The 11,475-nt window shown below is 52.6% G+C and overlaps 1 protein-coding gene and 1 pseudogene across 2 annotated transcripts in view; both read right to left on the reverse strand.

Moving 5' to 3' along the window:
• Positions 1 to 10,504, reverse strand: part of LOC310920762 (olfactory receptor 14J1-like) — a gene marked incomplete at its 3' end in the record, with an annotated part of 1,005,486 nt that extends 994,982 nt beyond the window's left edge. The window contains exon 1 of the mRNA XM_083880818.1: positions 10,469 to 10,504. The remainder of the gene's footprint in view (positions 1 to 10,468) is intronic.
• LOC310920780 (olfactory receptor 14A16-like) lies at positions 7,474 to 8,423 on the reverse strand (annotated as a pseudogene). Its single transcript has one exon. The product of its transcript is annotated as an olfactory receptor 14A16-like (transcript).
• Positions 10,505 to 11,475: the final 971 nt, after the last annotated feature.

The following is an 11,475-nucleotide window of genomic DNA, read 5'->3' on the forward strand; positions in this document are numbered from 1 at the left end:
AACCCTCTGTTGTGGTTTGAAAGCAAAACGAGTGAGAGGCTCCAAGTCAGAAATACAATTTAATAAGAAGAAAGGTAAAAAGGTAAAAATAAAATAAAATATATTCAATAACACAAAGGACCACTGACAGAGTCAGAATACAACCTGAGCAGGATGGTGGAAGCAGTCCAGGTGAAGTGCTCTTCCTGAAGCAGTGATCCTGTAGTAAGGTCTGGTAGCTCTGGTCCTCTGAGAATCCAGTGGGTAAGGGCTGCTTGCACTGTTCCAAATACCAGCTTATAAGCTTATATCCAGGCGAGAATGCTTGGCTCCTCCCCTTGGGCAGAGCATCTCACAATGGGATGATGAGTTGTGAAGTGGGTCCTTGATGGCCCATTAAACAGAGATAACTCCTGGAAGGAGTTACCTGTGAGTCATGGGCAAGTCATTGGGCCATTAGCAGGAGACAGCCCAACACTAGAGTAGTGCCCCACTTGGTTTTAACAGGTCATGAAGATGGTGATAGAATAAATACGTTGTGTACATCCTACACTACAACCCAGGACATAATCCACCCCTTATTCTATTACCATCTACATCATATCCAAATTAATACATTCTTACAAAGATATGCATACACATAGAGAATAAAACGTTACACACTGTTCTCATTTAAAATTACGTCTCCCTGTGGTATACAACGGGTTTCCCCATCTTTCTGCATTACTCACCAAGTGTGACCAGGTCCTTGAGCAAAGACAATCCCACGGATGGGTCTGCCTTTTTCTGAGGCGGGATTAATCCAAACAGTCTTCCCTAAAATGCCTTTCATATGTACTGCAGGGACTTTATCTCCATCCACTGTGTGCAAGGGTTCAGACTGGGCAGGACCACCTCGATTAATAGACCCTCGGATGTTGACCATCCAGGTAGCTTTGGCTAAGTTCATTTCCCAATTCTTGAAGGTCCCCCCGCCAAGTGCCTTCAGGGCAGTCTTTAGTAGTCCATTGCACCGTTCAACTTTTCCAGCAGCTGGTGCGTGATAAGGAATGTGATATATCCATTCAATACCATGTTCTCTGGCCCAGGTGTTTATAAGGCTGTTTTTGAAATGGGTCTCATTGTCTGACTCAATTCTCTCAGGGGTGCCGTGTCTCCACAGGACCTGTTTTTCCAGGCCCAGGATGGTGTTCTGGGCAGTGGCATGAGGCACAGGGTAGGTTTCCAGCCATCCAGTGGTGGCTTCCACCATGGTCAGCACGTAGCGCTTTCCTTGGTGGGTTTGGGGAAGGGTGATGTAATCAATCTGCCAGGCTTCCCCATACTTATATTTGGACCACTGCCCACCATACCACAGGGGCTTCATCCGCTTGGCCTGCTTGATTGCAGCACATGTGTCACAGTCATGGATAATCTGGGAAATACTGTCCATGGTTAAATCCACCTCTCGGTCTCGTGCCCACTTATAGGTGGCATCTCTGCCCTGATGACCTGAGGCATCACGGGCCCATTGAGCTAGGAACAGCTCTCTCTTGTTTTTCCAATCTATCTTTGACACCTCTGTCTTCGCAGCTTGATCTACCTGTTTGTTGTTCCGGTGCTCCTCATTAGCCCAACTCTTGGGGACATGGGCATCTACATGGCGGACTTTTACAGGTAGCTTCTTTACTCGAGTGGCAATGTCTTTCCATTCATCAGCAGCCCAGATTGGTTTTCCCCTACACTGCCAGTTGGCTTTTTTCCACCTTTCCAGCCAACCCCACAGAGCACTGGCCACCATCCACGAGTCAGTGTAGAGGTAGAGCTTTGGCCACTTCTCTCTTTCAGCAATGTCCAAGGCCAATTTAACAGCTTTGAGTTCAGCAAGTTGGCTTGACCCACCTTCTCCTTCAGTGGCTTCTGCGACCTGTCGTGTGGGGCTCCGTATGGCTGCTTTCCACTTCCGGTTGATCCCTACGATGCGACAGGAACCATCAGTAAAAAGAGCGTAGTGTGTTTCTTCTGCTGGCAATTGGTTGTATGGAGCAGCTTCTTTAGCCCTTGTCACTTGTTCCTGCTCCTCTTCATCTGTGAGACCTAAGTTTTCACCTTCTGGCCAGTTAGTGATTACTTCCAAAATCCCAGGGCGACTTGGGTTTCCAATATGGGCGCGCTGTGTGAGGAGAGCAATCCACTTGCTCCATGTGGCATCGGTGGCGTGGTGGGTAGAGGGGACCTTTCCTTTAAACATCCACCCCAGCACTGGTAGTCAGGGTGCCAGGAGGAGTTGTGCTTCCGTGCCGATCACCTCTGAGGCAGCTTGAACTCCTTCATAGGCAGCCAAGATCTCCTTCTCTGTGGGAGTGTAGTTGGCTTCGGAGCCTCTGTAACTTCGGCTCCAGAATCCCAATGGTCGGCCTCGAGTCTCCCCAGGCACCTTCTGCCACAGGCTCCAGGACAGACCGTTGTTCCCGGCTGCAGAGTAAAGCACATTCTTCACATCTGGTCCCGTCCTGACTGGGCCAAGGGCTACTGCGTGAGCAATCTCTTGTTTGATCTGAACAAAGGCTTGTTGCTGTTCAGGGCCCCAGAAATCGTTCTTCTTGCGGGTAACCAGGTAGAGAAGGCTCACAATCTGGCTGTACTCAGGAATGTGCATCCTCCAGAAGCTTATGGCGCCTATGAAATCTTGTGTTTCCTTCTTGCTGGTCGGTGGGGACATCACAGTGATCTTGTTGATGACCTCAGTGGGAATCTGACGCCGTCCATCCTGCCACTTTACTCCTAGGAACTGGATTTTCTTGGGCAGGTCCCTTGACTTTGCTCTTCTTGATGGCAAAACTGGCTTCCAGGAGAATCTGGATGATCTTCTTTCCTTTCTCAAACACTTCAGCTGCAGTCTTCCCACACACAATGATGTCATCAATGTATTGTAGATGTTCTGGAGCCTTACCCTTTTCCAGTGCAGCCTGGATCAGTCCGTGGCAGATGGTGGGGCTGTATTTCCACCTCTGGGGCAGTCGGTTCCAGGTGTACTGCACGCCCCTCCAGGTGAAAGCAAACAGGCGTGCAATCTGCAGCCAGAGGAATGGAGAAAAATGCACTGGCCATGTCAGTAGTGGCAGACCACCTCGCTGCTTTGGACTCCAGCTCATACTGGAGTTCCAGCATGTTTGGCACAGCAGCACTCAGCGGTGGAGTCACTTCATTCAATGCACGGTAGTCCACAGTCAGTCTCCATTCTCCGTCAGACTTGTGTACAGGCCAGATGGGGCTGTTGAAGGGTGAGTGAGTTTTGCTGACCACCCCTTGGCTCTCCAGCTCTCGGATCATCTTGTGGATGGGGATCACGGCATCTCCATTTCTCCGATACTGCCGGCGGTACACCGTTGAGATTGCAACAAGTACTTGTTGCACTTCTACCTTCAAGAGTCCTACTGCAGATGGGTTCTCCAATAGTCCAGACAAGGTGTTCAATTTCTTAATTCCCTCTGCTTCTACAGCAGCTATCCCAAAAGCCCATTTGAGTCCTTTAGGGTCTTTATAATAGCCATTCCTGAGGAAGTCTATGCCCAAAATTCATGGGGCCTCCGGGCCTCCGGGCCGGTCACAATTGGATGTTTCTGGTCAGGCTCACCTTGGCTTCCAACAGAGTCAATTCCTGTGATCCCTCTGTCACCCCAGCCATGGAAATTGGTTCTGCCCCAACATGTTCCAATGGCATTAGAGTACACTGAGACCCAGTGTCGACCAAAGCTTCATATTTCTGTGGTTCTGATGTGCCAGGCCATCGAATCCACACTGTCCAAAAAATCCGATTTTTCTCGTGCCTCTTCCTGGCTAGAGGCAGGGCCCCTCTAGCACTGGTTATCATTCTCTTCCTGGATATACATGGTAGAGGTTCCTTCAAGGGGGTCCGACAGAGCATCCCCACCTCCGTAATACCTGGTAGCTTGGTCATGGGAGTCTGAGGCTACCTTCATTTTTGTGGATCCCCCTCGGTGAGTGCTTCTCTCCTTAAGCTCAAGTACTCGTGCTGCCAGGACAGATGTGGGTTTCCCATGTCACACTCCCATGTCCTTCCCACGGTCGTGTAGATAAAACCACAGGTCAGCTCATGGGGTGTACCCTCTTTCTCTAGCTGGGGAGCATTGGGCTCTGACTCTGGGGCCTGTGACTTGCACCGGTGCTACGTGGGAACCATTTCTCCTCATCTCCTCCCTCATCTCCCTCATCTCCTCTTTGAGTTCCTTCACCACAGCAGACATGAGCCTGCATTGGGCCACTGATCATACTTGGCGACAGAACCCACTGTTTCTTGGCTGTCCTCAGCATTAATTGTTGTGAGGAATGTTGCGTATTGAGATGGCCCATGAGTTGCCAGATTCCACAACATGTGCCCTGTGCTTCTCACCTTGTTGGGGTCATTATCATGCTGTCCAGTCCTCTGCAAAAGTACTTCCAATAGTGCCACTTCCCTCAGCTGTTGGATCCCTTCTTCAAGGGTTTTCCAGTGCAGTCTACTGTTGTGCTCCTGTGTTCTGTCTTTGTGGACAGATCTCTCTCTCAAACTTGTTAAAAGTTGTTCCCAAAGGGAAAGGGGCCCTTGGTCCCTTAAAAATATGTGATTTATACCTGAGTCCTGGGTCAAGGCTCCCAAATTCCTTGCCTCACTACCATCCTGTTGTACGCCTGTACCCATAAGGTCCCAGACCCAAAGTAGCCAGGCTGTATAAGCCTCACATCCCCGTCATACAACATCTTTTTGCAGATTACGTAGACTTTCATATGACAGGGACTCAGTGATGATCTCAAGTTGTGGCTCTCTTGTGGATTGTGAAGGCCCTTCTTTCTTATCCTTACCAGCAGACTGCATCGCTTTCATCTCAGACCTCCTTGTTTCCAGAGGGGCGACTGCTGCTGGCTGTGGCTGCCCCTGTGATTCAGCTGGAACCTGGATGGTTTAACATCTGTGGGTTCCATTGCTGCACCATCAGACTCTGCCTTTTCAGGGCAGGGGGAGAGTTTCCCATGAGCTGGGCAAATGTACTCCCTCAGCATCTGCCCCATCTCGTGCATCTCTTTTACCAGAACCTCAACCCAGTCCAGGTGAGTCCTTTCTGAGGCAGGCTGTGGGACAGGGTCAGGCTCTGGGGTTGAATCCCTATTCTCTGGGGTAGGTATCAGCTGGTTATCCAGGTCAATCTTCCCTTATCTCTGAATTCTAAATAGAATAGGCTTATTAGCAACACCAGCCACTGTACGAAATAATTAGCATTCACAGAAGATTTAAACCCTTCAAAAACTGGTGAGGTAGACTCAAAGGGCTGAGTGAAGGATTGGGAGAAAACTTCCCCTGCTGTCCTTCCCTCACAGAAAGTACCTTTGTAAAGTAACCCCAAAACCACACAATTAGTGTATGATAGCCCTGAATCCAGGTGCCTGCCTTCCAGAGGAAATTAAAAATCCTAATTTTCTCACTTTATTACCCATAAAATAAACTGGATGACAGCCACAGTAGCCTTAGTTATAGGGCCCATGTTTAGATAAGGGCCTGCAAATGGCAGAAATACAGCCACAGCCACGTGCTACCCAAAACAGGGAAAGCTCGACCACATAATGCTGTCCAACAAGACTTCTATGCACAGGAACTTAGGTCACCTAAGAACTGCTATTCCTTTTTCATTTCATTGCCCTCGGGCCCCATGTTGGGCACCAAAATCTATCTTGGTTTGAATAGACAGGTATCTGCCAAGGAAGATTGGAGTCTCCCTTGGAATGTAAGCCCCTCCCCTTTTTTCAAATCATTATAAATTTGCAATTAAAAGGCTGTCAGGCAAAGATTTTAGGGGTGTATATATAGCAGTTCTTTACTAGGGATATTAAAAAAAAACCACAAATGTTATGGTACAAAAGAATAAGCAAACAAACAAACAAGTAATCCCAGAAAACCCTGACAGAGTCAAAAAAACAACCTCACACCCTGTTGGTCAGAGTGTTGGAAAACAGTCCAAAGTCAGCCCTCCTGGAGTGGCAGATGTGTCCTGTTGGAAGCAGAGATGATGGTCCTGTGGAGCCAGGGGTCCTGAAGTGGGTCTGGTCTTCCTTTGGCAGTCTCATGGGAACACCGCAGTGCATGGTGACACTTGTGGCTCCTTTTTATCTCGGTAGAAATGGTTTGTCTTCTGCTCTCTGGTAGAGCATCTCACAATAGGATGATGAAATGTGTCATACCATGCCTGAGTTTAATGGTGTGTTAACAGAAGATATTCCCATGGGGATAGTAAAAGACTGAGCAGAGATAAGAGATAATACCCCAACCGGCTTTTAACAGCGGGCTTGTTATCAGGGAAGGCAGTTACCACCTCCCTTCTTGAGTTACAGCAGATAAGAAAACAACCTGTCCAACCGAGCTTTTGGCCATCTCTTTGTTTTTGGTCAAGACTCTAAATATCCAACAATTAGTCACCTTGGTAACTTATGGGGAAAAAATTCTTTAAAGTAAAAAAGGAGCAAACCTAATCCCCAACACCCTCCCATCCCATAGCCCTTCCTGGCCCCAGGGGCTGATGGCATTTGTGCTCCCTCAGGTTCATCTCCTCTCACCAACACCATGGGGGTGCTCAGGCCTGCTCTGGGCACTGCAAACAGGGGCTCCTGAGCCAGTGCTGCCATGTCTGTGCCTGCAAGGTTCCTGCACCTGTGTGAGCTGGGGGAGAGGCCAGGGCTGCAGAGGGGGAATGTTGTTGGCAGGTGCATGAGGATGCTCTGGGATGCTGCCCTGGGGTGTCCAGTGCAGTGGGGAGGGATCAGCCCCTGCTCTGCTGCTCCTTCCCATCTCCCCCAGGGCCCTTGCAGAGCCCCAGCCATGCTGTTTGTCCCCAGCCTGCCCACAGCCACCCTGGGGCTGCTCACGGGGCTTTTCTGTGCTGAGCACTGGCCTGGGCGTGTTCTGGAGAGAGCCTGGGCAAGGAGCCTGGAGCCCCCAGGCCCTGCCCTGAGGCGTCAGCGCTGCCCCAGCAGTGCCCATGGCCTGTCCCTGCTGCAGCCCCGGCACTGCCACCCCCAGCCCTGTGCCCGGCCCCGAGAGCCCTCAGGCCCTACAGCAACACCAGGGCCAGGAGGGCAGCGGGGCAGGGCCACGGGAGCAGCACTGGCAACACCAAGGGCTGCTGGTGCTGGGCACAGCTGCTGTGCCAGCCCTGATCTGGCCCCAGCTCTGCACACAGACATTGCTGCTGCAGCCTAAAAGGAGAGAAGAAAAAGGGGATCTAAGTTGAAAATTTTGTTCAGAGATCCTTCTGTTAATTTAAAGCCACCAAGATCACAGCCCTTTATTGAAACAGTCTGGAGGCCACAGTCAAGATGGAAAGGAACAAAATGAGAAAGGGCATAATGACCTTTCTTTGTAGACAGTATTAAAAAAAAAAAAGGGAATAAAATGTCACAAGCAAAGCAACATGAAAAATCGAAGGTGACTTTTAATACAAGTGATTGGCAGAAATTGGCAGCAGATTAATGTTTCTGAATTTTTCCAGACATCAGTGTTGACATTTCAGCCTTGAGCTCCTGGTTCCTCAGGCTGTAGATCAGGGGGTTCAGGGCTGGAGGCACTACCGAGTACAGAATTGACACTGCCAGGTCCAGGGATGGGGAGGAGATGGAGGGGGGCTTCAGGTAGGCAAATGTGCCAGTGCTGACAAAGAGGGAGACCACGGCCAGGTGAGGGAGGCAGGTGGAAAAGGCTTTGTGTCTTCCCTGCTCAGAGGGGATCCTCAGCACAGCCCTGAAGATCTGCACATACGAGAAAACAATGAACACAAAACAGCCAAAATATAGAAAAGCACTTAGCACAACGAGCCCAAATTCCCTGAGGTAGGATTGGGAGCAGGTGAGCTTGAGGATCTGTGGAATTTCACAGAAGAACTGGCCCAGGGCATTGCCATGGCACAGAGGCAGGGAAAATGTATTGGCTGTGAGCAGAAGAGCAGTGAGAAAGCCACTGGCCCAGGCAGCTGCTGCCATGTGGGCACAAGCTCTGCCGCCCAGGAGGGTCCCGTAGTGCAGGGGTTTGCAGATGGACACGTAGCGGTCGTAGCACATGATGGTCAGCAGGGAAAATTGTGCTGAAATGAAAAAGACAAGCATAAATAGCTGTACAGCACACCCTGAGTAGGAGATGGTCCTGGTGTCCCAGAGGGAATTGTGCATGGCTTTTGGGACAGTGGTGAGGATGGAGCCCAGGTCGGTGAGGGCCAGGTGGAGCAGGAAGAAGAACATGGGGCTGTGCAGGTGGTGGCCGCAGGCCACGGCGCTGATGACGAGGCCGTTGCCCAGGAGGGCAGCCAGGGAGATGCCCAGGAAGAGGCAGAAGTGCAGGAGCTGCAGCTGCCGTGTGTCTGCCAATGCCAGCAGGAGGAAGTGGCTGATGGAGCTGCTGTTGGACATTTGCTGTGTCTAGGCATCCCAACCTGCAAAAGGAGGAAAGACAGTGACATTTGAGGGGAGATTTCTCACAGAAAAGTCAAAGCCCTTTCTCATAGACCATTCCTTGCCACGAAACACTACCCCCTTTTCTACATGTAGGAGAACTTCCTTAAATTTGGTTACTGGAGTCCTGATTGCTGCTGGCCAGTGCTCAGGGAGAAGCCTGACCTTGACCTGCAGGACACCTGGGAGTCAGCCCTGAGCCCCAGTCTGTGCAGGGGAACAGTGAGAGAAGGGGCCATTCCTGGTGTTTGAACTTGGATAAAGAACCTCCTCCTAAGGCACAGGAGCTGCCAGGGCAAAGGGATGGGAATTGCAGGAGGCAGAATGAGAGGTTCTGCTGCACCTGGGGAGAACAGAGAGTCCAGTGAAGCAGGAGGATTGTCGCAGTCTTAGCGCAGACTGAGGGGAGCTGCTCTGTCCCTCTCTCCTGTTCCCAGCTGCCCTGGACTTGCACCTGTCTGAGCTCCCCTCCTGTGTTACCCTGGAAAGCCAGGAGACACTGCTGAGAGCAGAGGGATCCCCAGCACACAAAGTGCCTCCTGCCTTTCCCAAAGTCACGCAGAGTCAGCTCATTCCCAGCCTGCCAGCCTGCCCTGCCCAGAGCTCCCCGGGACAGAGGGAGCTGGGACACCCCATTGCTGTGCTCAGCCTGCACAGGAGGAGCCCAAGGGCTGGGCCTGAGCCTGCAGCTGCAACTGCCATTCCCAGAGAGCCCATCAGCAATGCCAGGAGCACCTGGGCAAGGCAAGGAGAGAGAGAGCTGGGCCCTGAGGAAAAGCCTTTCCCTGCCCAGCCCTGCACAGCCCCTCCCAGGCAGCAGCAGTGCAGGACAGTGGCCCTGAGGCCCTGGTCAGCAGGGAATGGGCACATGGCAGGAGAGATGCCCTTCATCTCTGGGGCTGCTCTGCTGGCCCAGGAGGGGACTGAGGGCCCCGAGACCCCGGGCTGAGGGCTGTGCTGGCTGGGAGGGGACACAGGAGCTGTGCTGCTCAGAGCAGTGTGTGCCCTGCAGGGCAGGGCCGGGAGGTGCCACATGTCCCCTGCAGCAGGGCTTCCCTCAGCACTGCCTCCCTCCCTCCCTGCCCACGGCTCTGCTGCTGCCCGAGCTGTTCCTGTGGGCCCGGGCTCCTTCCCTGCCAGTGCTGCCAGAGCCCAGCCCAGCCCCTGGGCCAGCTCTGCCCTGCAGCTGCTCGGGGCTGCAGGGATTAAAGAACAGCTCCCTCAGGCCCAGGCACCATGGAAAGGTGATGCTGGATGGATCTGGAGACTGGGGAGGTGGAGGCACTTGCTGAGGTTCCCAGGAATCCTCAGTGTGATGGTTTAAGAGCCTCAGCCCCTGCTCTGCCCTGCACAGCTGAGTTTCCATTCCCACCAAGCTGAGCCAGGGAAAAGTGGGAGCACAGATGGAGGAAAGCAGAGTCTCAAGCAGGAAACTCCTGCCCTGAATGTGCTTATGACAAGTCACCTCAGAAATGACCTGGGCATGAGCTGGAGCTCTGAGCAGCCCTGGCCCAAACAGCACCCTCTCCACAGCAGCAGGACCTGCCCTCCCAGGAGCCACTCCTTGTACACACAGCTCCCCTCCACTATCCATGGGCAGCTCCCAGGCAGGCTGAGAGCTGCCCCTGGCAGGTGGCAGATCCCCTGGCCTGGCCAAGAGCCCTCAGGGCTGCATCACCTGCTCTGCACCACAGCCCTGGGCAGCCCTGGCTGCAGCCCCAGCCTCAGCCCCTGCAGCCCTCCCTGGCAGCAGGAGCCGTCCTGCCCTGTCCCTCTGACGGTGCCCAGGGCAGCCCTGCTCTGGAGCACATCCTCCCCCAACGCAGAAAGGGCAGCAGAGCCATCCTTACAGTGCTGTCAGTCCTGTCCTGGGTCAGCTTTAGGAGATCCCTGCAGCCACAGACTGACTGTGTCAGAAGATTTCTCCATGAATGGGCTCAGAATTTTCAAAAGGTGTGAAGATTTCTCTGTGAATAATCTTCCAGATTTGTCCTTCCAGTTTCTTTTCTGTCTGCTTCACTCGTTATAGGTGCCTGCAGGCAGTGCCCTCAGCCCTTCTGGGCTGGAAGAGGAGCTGCTCCTCAGGAGAAATGTCTTTTTGAAGCTCCACTTGATTGCCAGGAACTGCCTCTGTGCCAGGAGCCCAGCCCAGCTCAGCAGCACAGACAAAGCACAAGGAATTTAATGAGCCTCTTGGAGGTTTAGTGCTGAGTCTCTGAGAGTCAGTTAGAGAAACCTCTCAAGAATTCAAAGTCATAATAAACTCCAAAGTTTCTTGAAGTTTTAATGGGTCCCATTGAGGGACACAACGGAGAAAGTGTTCCCCAGGATCCAGTTAGAGCAGAACACTGCAGGCAGTGATGACAAGTTGGGACAAACAAGGCAAAGGTGTCTCTGATGCTGACCAAACCTGCATGTGTTTCAGGAATGCAAAGCGCCAAGGCCTGAGCCCCAGCCCCTGCCAAGGCACATCCTGTCCCTCCCTCAGTGCTCAGGGCTCTTCCCAGGCCACTGGGATGTGGGGATGTGCAATGCCAAGGGCAGGACCATGGGGCGGCCCCTGTCAGGCTGCTGAGCAGGGCCAAGGAGGCAATGAGGCCCCAGGGCTGCAAGGGTCACTTGTCTCCTGCTCACGGCTCAGGCCCAGGCCCAGCAGCCATGGCCCAAGTGCTGCAGGAGTTGGCTGTGTCAGGGCCTTGCAGTTGCTGCCCATCCCTGTGCCCTGTGCAGCCCAGGCTGTCCTACGGTGTCCATGCCCTGCGCCTCTGTCCCTGCAGGCTGTTGTCATCCCCCGGCTGCCCCACCTGGCTGGGCCCTTCCTTTGCTGACAGCTCTGTGTCCTGCCTGCCTCTGCCTGGCTCCACAGAGCTTTGGTCTTGGAACCAGGAGGGTTAATTCAACTTTTACTGTTCCTGTGAAATTTTAGCACAGGAAAAATCATGCAGGGCCTGCTTTCCCTTGCATGGATGGTTGCACGACAAGTAGAAGACATCTGGCTCATGCGTGCAGTGATAGAAAAAACAAGGA

Source organism: Zosterops lateralis, assembly GCF_965231275.1.
Source record: "Zosterops lateralis genome assembly, chromosome: 31".
NCBI classification, from domain to species: domain Eukaryota; kingdom Metazoa; phylum Chordata; class Aves; order Passeriformes; family Zosteropidae; genus Zosterops; species Zosterops lateralis.